The sequence below is a fragment of the Myotis brandtii genome, unplaced genomic scaffold (assembly GCF_000412655.1).
Source record: "Myotis brandtii unplaced genomic scaffold, ASM41265v1 scaffold31, whole genome shotgun sequence".
Taxonomy (NCBI): Eukaryota; Metazoa; Chordata; class Mammalia; order Chiroptera; family Vespertilionidae; genus Myotis; species Myotis brandtii.
This window is the reverse complement of record NW_005361873.1, coordinates 1,488,046-1,500,370: the sequence shown is the minus strand read 5'-3', so window position 1 is coordinate 1,500,370 and position 12,325 is coordinate 1,488,046. Positions and strand designations below refer to the sequence as shown.

The window sequence follows — 12,325 nt, the reverse complement described above, 5'->3', positions numbered from 1 at the left end:
CCTTACTTAACATCCTTTATAGGTTCCTAACACTGTGGAGAAATGACATATAATGAAACCAATTTTGCCTAATTGATATAAACAAGAGTCAAGTTCCGACGGCATCTCATAGATGTTATAATAAAACAACTTTGAACCAAAGGATGTTATTTGAGAACTTACTGTACTTCATATATTTTATTGCCATTTTGTTTACTTTTTTGCCTTTTAAAATATCAGTTTATTGTCAGGAATTGTTTTATTTATATTATTGCATTGCACAAAGTGGATATTTAATACATATTTATTTGTAAATGGACAAAAGTAGAAATCAAAAGATACAAAATGGAGAAAGTTCAGCTACATTTAAAATAATACACACCATTACTTTTGTCCTATTGAAATAATGTATGACTTTTTAAAATATATGCAAAAAAAACACATAAGAAGAGTGACTGGACTTAGTGTTTTCTATTCCTCTTTATTCCCTCTTTAATTAATCTTTAAGAATTTTGATATTCAAACTGGTAAAATAATTTGATCTCATTCCTACACTCTACTTAAACCAAATATATTTTACTTACACATTTTTGTCTTTCTGTGCTAGAATTAGTGGATCTACTTCACATAAATAAGACAACAAATGAGTTATTAGGAGTAATGTTTTGGAATAAACTTTCCCCAAAGAGATTATAATATCCTGAATGAGCAAAAAAACCAATGACTGAACCCTACTAGTAGTTGGACTACTAATAATTGCTTTCCTTTATTTTTTATATGCAGAATAGTTTTTTATTGCTATTTCCATACCACATGGCCAAATTCTTTTTTGTTTCTTCACAATAATTTCCATCAACTGCTGGAAAGTTAGCAGGTATGAGCTGAAATATAAATTGCAGTTTTTCTAAAGTTTTATGCTGCCTTTTCACTCAATGAGACATTACTTTCCAGCCCCAAGGGTCAAGACCATGAATCATTTTATTTTATTTTATTTTCAGAAAAAGTAATTCATCTGAGAGGGCTGACAGTCTGGGTACTATATAAAGCTCTATTTAATAGCAGGCAAGATGAAGAAAGGAGGAGACACCATTAGCTGAGTAAAGGGTAGACTTTCTGGCCTTGACTGGAGTCTGGAAGAAAACCAAGAAACAGAGAAAGTGGAAATATAATGAGGAATAAGCACCATTCAGGCCATGGTAACCTAGAATAAGGATACTCACATAGAGAGCCTTAGTCCTTCCAGCAACACAGTTTCAAATCATATTTATTGGGCATCCATGATTTTCAGAAGACATGGTCTCAGACCTGTTGGAGCCTAATTCCTAAGAAAACAGATGGATAGAGTGACTATTACATGATGTCTTTTCACATTTACTTCATCCTCTGTTCCAGGGTGGGGAAGATATATTGATTCTGGTTATGGTAGGTAGGAAAATACTTTTGCTTTCAAGTTATTCAAGGTAACTCTATGAGAGAATTGAGGTGGTTTTTGAAAAAAAAAAGAGGCATTGGAGAAAATTATGACAAGCATAATGTATGGCATGTGACTATGTGTTTGTTTATTTTTTAAAATCATGTTTTATTTTTCAATTATAGTTGACCTACAATGTTATGTGAGTTTCAGGTGTACAGTGCAGTCATTAGACATTATAAAACTAAGTGATCATCTGATAAATCTTGTACCCATCTGACAATATACATAGTTATTAGAATATTATTGACTATATTCCGTAAGCCTGTAGCTTACATCCCCATTACTGTTCTGTAAAAACGAATTTGTACTTCTTAATACCTTCACCTTTTCCACCCATTCCCTATACCCCCTTCCTATCTGGCAACCATCAAAATGTTCTCTGTATCTATGAGTCTGTTTCTGTTCTGTTTGTTCATTTATTTTGTTTGTTTGTAGATTTAAATATTGATAGATATGTATTTATTACCATATTATTGTTCATATTTTTTATCTTTTTAATCTTTCCTTCTTCTTAAAGAAAAGACTTACATTTCATGTAATAGTGGTTTGGTGGTGATGAACTCCAGCTTTTTCTTATCTGGGAAGCTCTTTATCTGTTCTTCAGTTCTAAAAGATGTCTTTGCTGGGTAGAGTAATCTTGGTTGTAGCTCCTTGCTTTTCATTACTTTGAATATCTCTTGCCATTTCCTTCTAAGGAAAGTTTCTGTTGAGAAATCAGCTGAAGTCTTATGGGAGCTGCCTTGTAAGTAACTAACTGCTTTTCTCTTGCTGCTTTTGAGTCTCTCTTTGTCTTTAACCTTTTGCATTTTAATTACAACGTATCTTGGTGTGGGCCTCTTTGGGTTCATCTGTTTTGGGATTTTCTGCTTCCTGGACTTGTATGTCAATTTCCTTCACCAAGTTAGGGAAGTTTAATGTTATTATTTCTTCAAGTAGGATTTCAATTTCTGGCTCTCTCTCTTCTCCTTCTGTGCACCCCCATGATGTGAATGTTGGTATGCTTGAAGTTGTTCCCGAGGCTCCTTACACTCTTTTCATTTTTTTTGGATTCTTTTTTTCTTTGTGCTGTTCTGATTGGGTATTTTTTTTTTGCTTCCTTGTGTTCCAAATCACTGATTTGGTTATTGGATTCATCTACTGTACTGTTGATTCCATGTAAATTATACTTCATTTCAGTTAGTGTATCTTTCATTTCTGACTGGTTCTTTTTTTGTTTCCATGTCTTTTTTTATGGTGTTGAAATTCTCAATAAGTTCACTGCACATCCTTATAGTGTTTTGAACTTTCTACCTAGTAGATTTCTTGTCTCCATTTTTCTTAGTTCTTTTTCTGGAGTTTTGTTCTATCTTTCATTTGGGCCATGTTTCTCTGTATCCTCATTTTTGCAGCTTCCCTGTGTTGTTTCCAAATACAAAGTGGCCTAATGTAGTAGGTGTCCTGTAGGGCTCAGTGGCACAGCCTCTCCATTCACCCGAGCTGGGAACTCCAGATCAGCCTCCTTGTGTGGGCTGTGCACACCTTCTTGTAGTTGAGCCTTGGTTGCTGTTGGCACATCAATGGGAAGGATTTACCCCCAGGCCAACTAGCTGCAAGGACTGGCAGTGACTACTGTGGAGGATCAGCTATGCAGGGACCCACCTCACAGAGCAGAATTTACTTTAGCAGGGCTCTTGTGCCTGCTGAGTCTGCCAATTGAGTATGTTGCTTGTGGAGGTGCTTTGACATAGTCTAAAGCTGTCCACTGCGTGCACTGGCTTGGGGCCTCCCAGGAGGTGCAGGCCAAAGTCAGCCACCACCCGTGTTTTGCCCAGGCAGTGGTCGGCAAACTCATTAGTCAACAGAGCCAAATATCAACAGTACAACGATTGAAATTTCTTTTGAGAGCCAAATTTTTCAAACTTAAACTATATAGGTAGGTACATTGTTAGTAACTTAATTAGGGTACTCCTAAGGCTTAGGAAGAGCCACACTCAAGGGGCCAAAGAGCCGCATGTGGCTCGTGAGCCACAGTTTGCCGTCCACGGGCCTAGGGTCACTGAGGATGAACTATAAAGCTATCTGCAGATGGCTGCTACTTGTACTATGCTTGGAGATGCCAAGGAGAGACCAAGCTGGGAACCATGATCAGCTAGTGCTAGGTCTGGGTCTACTTAGGGAGAGGTATGGAGCATGCTGAGGCCAGATACTACTTGTTTGAAAGATTTTAGGAAAGTCTGAAGCATGAGACAAGACAGGCCATTCATATAGAAAAGCCACTGGAAATACCTCTGGTGGCCAACAATTTGGTGGGGTGGGGTCTCAGGAAATCACCAGGATGGGATGAAGTTGTGAACCAGGTAGATGGAGACTCAGCTATGATGCCCACCTGCCGGCTCTGTGGGGGAAGGGCTCAGAAAAGGAACAATGGCCTCTGCCAACACTTCTGTCTGGGAGAAAGCTGCCCTTTAGCTCTCCCTCTGATGTCAGACACTTCAATTCCTCTCCATATATTCCTGGTGCCTTTCAAGCTGCTGCCCCAGGGCTGGAACTCAGAGGAAGTGAGTCTGAGTAAGTCTGTGAGTGGGTCCATTAAGCGGAACTGCCTGGGACTCCAGCAGCCCTGTCGCACTCAGCTATAATCCCTGCTGGTTTTTACAGCCACAAGTATGGGAACTTCTCCTCCTGTCACTGGAATCCTGGGCTGTGGTGCCTGGTGTGGAGCTGGGACCCCTCAGTTTTCAGGCGGGGACCTCTGCCAAGATAGCTCTCCCAATTTTTATCCACCACATGTGGATGCGGGACCAGCTCGTTTCGAGTCTCCATACCTCCTACCAGGCTTAATGTGGCTTCTTCTTTAAATTCCTAGTTATAGGACTTTAATTCAGCTGGATTTCAGGCAGTTCTGAATGATAGTTATTCTGTAATTTAGTTGTATTTTTGATGTGGTTGTGGAAAGAGGCAATTATCATATTCACCTATGCTGCCATCTTGAATGGAAGTCTCTGTGTGTGTGATTTTTTAATTTTTAAAAATATTTTAAAATTGATTTTTAGACAGAGAAGAAGGGAGAGGGAGAGAGAAACATTGATGTGAGAGGGAGACATCAATCAGCTGCCTCCTCTCGTCCCCCACGAAGGATCAAGCCCACAACCCTGGTATGAGCCCTGACCTGGAATCAAACTAGAAACCTTTTGTTGCATGGGATGATGCCCAACCAATTGAGCCACGCTGGCCAGGGAAGCCTCTGTGTGTTTTTTTAAGTATAATATTTGTCTTGTGATCAATTCAAAGACTTTTCACAAGTGAGCCAGTATTTGAATAGGAAGTTGAAAAAATGGTATGGAGGAAAATGATATTAACAGAAGGATAGCCTGAAAACTGACTGAGACAGCTAATATTCATTCATTCATTCATTTATTCAGTCAGTCACTCATGAGACTGCCTAATGTTTGCCATGCAGAGCAATAGATTCCAATGGCCTTTGTTCCCTATTTTTTAATGAAATATCAAGAAACTAGAGCTGTATTTAACTTCAGCTCTGTAAGTCATCTCTGCTAGAATATACAGGTTGGCAATATAAAATTAAAATTATAGGTATAATTAAAGATATAAAAATACACTGCATATTTTATATATTTATAATACATTTTGCATAATTAGCCAATATATAATTCAATATATATGTGTGTGTATTGAGAAATAAAAATAAAATATCTGATGAGTATTTTTATGAAGTTTTTTGTCATATCATAAGTATCTGGATGATCAATTTCCCCCTGAACTTAGGAAAATTGATTTGAAAATACAAAGATTCCTATTATATTTGGAAATAACTATTACTGATGTGATAATGATAGTAATAATAATAGCTAACATGTATTGTGTACATACTATGTGGCAGGTACTATTCAATGAACTTAATCCATGCAACTCTGTGTTATTGTTCCTATTTTCTAGAGGAGGAAACAAGCTCAGGGTGTTTGAATCACTTGCCAGGGTCACAGAGATAGAGAGGAGCTTGGATTGAGATGTAGTCTGGCTGATTGGAGAACACAAATCCCGAAATCCCACATGTTACTGAATACACATTGTTAGAGATGTGGCAAAATATTTAATAGATGCATAATTTCACTGGAGGATGCTGCTACTTCATTCCAATTCATCGGTAGGACTTCACAGCAGATAAATGTATCCTATGCATTACCACACAGAAAAGTGGAAAAACACAACATGTTGCATTCTTGATCTTTCCACTCTAGTCATTTAGAAATTTTACCATTTCCTTCTCTGGTCTGTGGACCATTGTTATTTTTCAGACTTACAATTCAAATTCCCACAGGAACCATATTGGGAGATTTTTCTTTTCTCTGGTAGATAGCCAGACAGCTGACAGGAAATGCTAGAAGAAAACCTAAGAATTTGAAGAAATAATTTCCCAAGTTACCTAGCATTCCTTTCATTTAATTCATTTTTTTTCTTAAACACTAATTTTTCTCTCTCTCCCTCCATGCTCCCCCTTCCCTCCAATTTAAGACCTGTAATGGGGAATTCCCCCTCTTTTTACTTCCTCAGTCTCCCTCAGACACATCTCCTTTAGTTTATCCCAAAACATTTTCTTTATTTTTATACTATTCTGAAGAAAGGAAAATTGTGCTCTACGTGGTGTAAATATCATGGCAATATTTCTCCTCTTTCAAACTTTGGACGACTTTGGGAATGAGCGAATGATTCACAGGCTATGTGCAGCCTCAGCTGTGCTAAGGGCAGTGGAATGCAGGCTGGTCATTACCAGGGAGCCCAGAGATTCGGGCTTTGCTAACAGGCACCGATGACCATGATGCAGTCAGGGCCAGTGTGTGCCAGACAGGAGCTGGCTGTCTCTACAGCACACACACACTCACATCCTGCAGGGCCCAGTCGTCAATGCAAACCATGCCCCTTACTTACTGTACTGAAAGAATTAGTTCTACTTCATTTCTCCTTTCAGTTGTGAGTTCCCTTTGATTCTTTCATTTGCACAGCAGTGCATCAACCTCTGTACCTCCACCTGCCTCCCCATCTGCTAATTCCTCTGCAAGTTGGTATCTTGGAAAGTGCTCCCTTAGAAGAGGCGAGTTGATAACAAATCTCTCGTAAGTGAAAGGTCAATGAAGAAGGTTGGTGACTTGAGCAGACAAAGCTGCACAAATGTGAGCCCCATGCAGATGCCACAGGGGCTGCTTGAGTGGCCCTCTGAATTCAGATTTAAAGAACAGGACTTGGATGTGAATCCTTTTGGGGATATGGAACCATGTGCCAGAGGATTTGTAAATTCTTAAATATTGTTTTTGATGTTGTCAAAGCATCATATGTTGTCACCTTCCTCAGTGAATGGAGTTTATTTCCAAAGTGGTATACTAGTAAAAGGAGCAGTGTTTTCTGCTACCTCTGCTTGAGGCTACTTCAGTAGTTAGTCATACATTTTATAGACTTAGCCATAGGTTATGTGACTTCTGGTAGAGCTGTAAATCCAGTGTGTGTGTGTGTGTGTGTGTGTGTGTGTGTGTGTGTGTGAGATATGCATCCTTCAGAAGCCAGTATAGGATAGTTTTCAGGGCCTGGGGTCCCAGCCACAGATTCTGTCTGAGTGCACTCATTCTAAAGTGGTGTGTAAGGAATCATTGCTGTGGGATGACCTCATTTATGATGTGGATGGGAAATGGAAATTCCAGTTCTGTTTTTATTTCAGAATATTTCTGCTTTTTTGGTTTCCATTTAAATATGAAAACACTTAAATGCAAAACGCAAGCAGATTTCCCCTCCCCCCTGATATACTTTATTTCATATTTACCATGAATATCTATACTTGGTAATAACATATTACTGAGTGAAATTGCTGCTCAGTTAACTTGAAACAGATTTTATTACCTGATGATCATTTTACCCCAGTCACATCAGTAGTTAAAATTTCACAGGTAGAATAAAATTTTGCTTATTTGACTTATTTCTAATTTTTTTAAAAAAAACCATTTTAAGTGGTGAATATTGATTATTGTCAATAAAATCATATACTAATGTTATTTATTTTTTTCCTAGAGGATTCTGAATGTGCCTAAAGAGCTATATTTAGGAAGGGCTTCATGCAACATCTGGGTAGTTGTGTAGCAGCTGGGTAACAGCACATAAGAAACGACTCAAAGCTCAGAACACTAATTGAGAAAGAGCCTGGTGTTTAGCTCCAAAGCCAAGGGGAAGGCAATGTGGGAGGTAATTATCCAATTTGGGATATTGCATGGGTAAAAGAGTTACTGTGTTAATAAAAATATAATCAGGCCTAGTTGCCTGGGGTTGCCGTTTATTTTTGCCTATCTCCCCCAGGAGCTATCTCCAGGTGCAAGGTGGCTCAGTGAGTCCACATTTTACTTTTGGCACTGACTCAGATGGTAGGTGTGTATATCCTGAGAAACACCGAACCCAATACTGACATGATTCTGGGTACTTAAATGATGGACAAGGATCCCAAGATAGTCCTCCCACTATTTTTGGCATTGGTGAGGCTTTTATGTTATATTCAGGTTTAGGCATTATATTTTAATTTTCAGAGAGATGAGTGAGGTGGGGGAGTGAGGGGATTGAGTAAAAAAGAAAAAATCTTATGGACACAGACAACAGTGCAGTGATTGTTGGGGGTGGGGAGAGGGGGAGTGGAGGAGGGTATAGTGGGGATTAAATGGTGATGGAAGGAGTCTTGACTTGGGGTGGTGAACACATAATACAGTGCACAGTTGATGGCTTGTGGAATTGTGCACTTGAAACATGTATAATTTGGTTAACCAGTGACACCACAATAAATTCAATAAAAAGGAAAAAAAGAGAGAGATGAGTGACAAGGAAGAATAATAGAATGAAAATAACCAAAGATTATAAACTGCAGGAAGGGGTGTCAGAAACATAGCCTCTGGTATAGGAAGAGGCATCTACATGTTCTACCATTACTTTTGAAGTGAAAGTGTGTTATGAATGAGATGAGAATCACCTCTAAAGATGGGACAATTGCAAATTCGCTTGGAAAAAAAATTAGCCTTCCTGTTTTTCTGTAAAGTTGAACAAATAAATAGCTTTTAAAGTCCGTAAAATGACTTTTTAGTATAGGAAATAATGGATTAGGAAGTTGTTGGTCCATCTCAAAGGTTCTCTTCTAGCATGATTTAAAGTCCAGTGGGAAGACTTCTGCCCCCTGGTCTATTCTGGTTTTCAGTATTTATAACATTAAGATTCTTTGGGTTTCTTTTCATTGTCCCTCTGGTACTCCCATAGTCCTTCAACTCCCAGCCAGTACCCTGGCCTTCTAGCCATTGGCCCCACCACCCCTCACTATCCTCCATCCCCTCCATGGCCTCCCTCCCTTTCTTACCAGCCTAAATTCCAGGGTCAATCATTATGTCACTATCCTGTGTGCATCCTGGGCCACAGTCTACCTCTCTTGTTTTCTAGAACTCATAGCAAACTTGGAACCCTGGTTAAATCCAAGAGTCGGCCTGCATGCCTGCTTCTTTGCAGCTGAACTTGGCTGGTAAAAACACTCCACTAGTGCTGACTGCTTTCATCTTAAATATATCACCACAAACATCAAATGTACCTTCACTGCTGCTGGACAAACATTCTATACTTTCCTAGCTATTCACTCGCCCAATTTCCTGGACATTTATTTCATACCATCTCCTCTCTGCTCCAACCTCCAACACCTTCTGTCCCATCTTAATTTTCATTTCCTGCTGCATGGAGCATATTGAAGTGAACAGAAGAGAACATCCCCAGAATACATCCCCTGACTACCCACCCACCAGCATCCACATCCTCTGCCTTCTAGTCTGTGTCTAAGGAGAACCCGCTGTGCCAATCCCTTTACCCTTGCACTGGATCCAATCTCATTGGACATTGCTTCAGCAATTCTACATTGTCTTTTAAAAATCGTTTTTGCTCTTATAATGAATACTATCAGCATACGTACATTCTCTTTTCCTTGCAATTTCAGAAATCATTTTTAAGCCTCATTTCCTTACCAGTTACCATCTCATTTCTTTGCTCCCCTCTGTGCTAAATTCCCCTAAAGACTTTTCCATGCCATCTCCAACTCCTCTTTCCTCATTCCCTCTTAAGCCAACTTCAATCAGGATTATGTCCCTAAAATTTCACCAGGAATGTTCTTGTAAAAGTCACCAGTGACCTTTATCATCTTAAATTTATCACCACAAACATCAAATGTACCTTCACTGCCGCTAAATCCACTGAACAATTCTCAGTCCTTGTCTAACTTGTCCCAATCATGTGTTTGACATAGGTTAGTCACTCCTTCTTTGACATACTTTCTTCACTTAACTTCCAAGATACCACATTTTGGGGGGATTTCTTCTTGTCTCATTAACTAATCCTTCTTGGCCTCCTTTTTTCTACTTCCCATTTCTCCTAATGCTAGCATACTCCAGGTTTTGTTGTTAGTCCTCTTCTCTTCTTTGTACTCACTCATTTGTTTGATCTCACCGAGTTCCATGGTTTTGAATATCATCTGTGGGCTGACATACCCTAATTAATATTTTTGGGTCATACACAACTGGGTGCTTGACATCTCCACTTAGATATTTAATAGACACCTCAAATTCAACATGCCCTAAATGGCATTCCCTTGGGCTTCTTCCCTTCAACCTTTCCCATCTTAGTCAATGACAACTACATTTTTCCATTTGCTTACATGGAGTCATCCTTTGTTCTTCACTTTCTCTCATACTCTAGGTCCAATCTACCTAGACATTCTATTCTCTCCACCTGGAAAATATATCCACAATCTACCACTCCTTGTCTCCAACACTGTTGCAGTACTGGCCTGTGCTATCATTTTCTCTTGCTTGTAATAGCCTCCCAACTGGTCTCCTGACTTCTATGCTTAGGGCTTTATAATTTATTTTCAGCTTAGGAGTCCATAATCTTTAAAAAATGTAAATTGGATCATATTGCTTCTCTGCTCTAACCCTGCATTGGCTCCCTCTTTCCCCCAATCCTATATAATAAAAGGCTAATATGCAAATCAACCAAATGGCATAACAACTGGTTGCTATGATGCACACTGACCACCAGGGGGCAGATGCTCAACACAGGAGCTGCCCCCTGGTGGTCAGTGCACTCCCACAGCGGGAGCGCTGCTTAGCCAGAAGCCAGGCTCATGGCTGGCGAGCACAGCGGCAGAGGCAGGAGCCTCTCCTGCCTCAGCAATGCTAAGAATGTCCGACTGATGGCTTAGGCCCGCTACCCGCTGTCAGTCGGACATCCCCCGAGGGCTCCCGGACTGCGAGAGGGTGCAGGCCGGGCTGAGGGACCCCCCCAAGTCCATGAATCTCTGGGCCTCTAGTTAAAAAATAAAGTCATTACAATGTCCCAGAAAGACTATTTAGTTTCCTAGGGCAGCTGTAGCAAAGTACCACAAACTTGATCACTTAAAACAACAGAAATGTATTCTTTCATTGTTCTGGGGCTGGAAGTATGAAATCATGGTGCACCCTCTCCGGAGTCCTTAGGGGAGAATCCTTCCCTGTCTCTTCCAGCTTCTGGTGGCTATAGGTGTTCCTTGGCTTGTGGCTGTATCACTCCAATCTCTGCTTGTTTTTGCGTGGCCTTCTTCTCTTCTCTCTCTTATAACAGTACGTATTATTGTATGTAAGCCCATGAGGATAATCCAGGATGAGCTCATTTTGAGATCATTAATTTATTTGCATAAGCAAAGACTCTTTTTCCAAATAAGGTCACATTTACAGGACCTAACGGGTTAAGATGTGGGTATATATTTTGGGGGTCTACCATTTAACCCACCAAAAACCCATCAATTATAAACCCCTGTTACCTCTTGGATCTCTTGTTCTATCACTCTTTCCCTTGTTGCAAACTAGACTGGATTCTTGGATTTTTCTCAAATATGATAGCCATGCCTGGATTAGGCTTTCTCACTGGCCATTTCCTCTGCCTAGGACCTCTTCCTCCAGATATCAACCCATCTCACTCCCTCATGTTACATTCTCATGAGGTATCACTTCATTACTGTATTTGAAATTGCAGTGTTCAACTTCCTTTTCACCCTGCTCTTACTTTATATTTTTTCCTCATTCTGGTTGAATGGGCAACTCTGCTTTGTGTAGTGCTAGCTGGGGTACTAGGAATGCTTGAAGGTCAAAAGGTCTCACCCATATGTCTGGAAGTTGTTTCTGGCTGCCAGATGGGAGTTCAGTTGGAGCTGTTGGCAAAGCGTCTTGGTTCTCCGTGTAGCCTCTCTGTGTAGCTGCTTGGGCTTCCTCGCTGGTTGGTGGCTGAGTTCCAAGAGGGAGCATGCAAAGAGGAAGGAAGCAGAAGCAGTCAGTCTTCTTAAGGTCTGGGCTCAAAAGTATCAGAATATTACTTCTACTGTATTCTTTTAGTCAAAGTAGTTGCAAGGCAGTCTAGAGTCAAGAAGAGGAAAAATAAACTCCACCTCTCAGTTGGAAGAGTATGTTTGTACATAAAGGCCAGAAACTTGTGTAATTGTCTTTGGAGTATTTATGGTAACTATCTACCACATGGAACTTCCTGCGTCATTAATATATCATGGTGTGGCTGCCAACCAAAATGGACGTCTTTTTTTTTTTTTAAGTTTTTTTTTTTTCTGCATTGTAACTTTTCCAAAAAATCCTCCTAATAATTAAATCAAAAAAAGGGGGGATAGTGGAAAAATACCATGTAAGGAAAAATATCCTGTAACTAAATTACATCTAGAAAAATTTTTTCATTTATGCTAACAGCAAGACACCCAGGAAAACACACATGGTGTCAAAATAAGCCAAAGGAAAATCATTTGGGCAAATATAAAAAAGACCCCAAGTAAAACTCCCTTTA

General features: G+C 39.8%; 1 long non-coding RNA gene across 1 annotated transcript; it reads right to left on the bottom strand.

The window, feature by feature from the left end:
- Positions 1–897: 897 nt before the first annotated feature.
- Positions 898–11,759, bottom strand: LOC106726728. Its single transcript, XR_001362825.1, has 3 exons — positions 11,641–11,759; positions 1,200–1,301; positions 898–1,109 (listed from the first exon to the last, which is right to left on the bottom strand). It is a non-coding gene; the product is annotated as an uncharacterized LOC106726728 (long non-coding RNA).
- Positions 11,760–12,325: the final 566 nt, after the last annotated feature.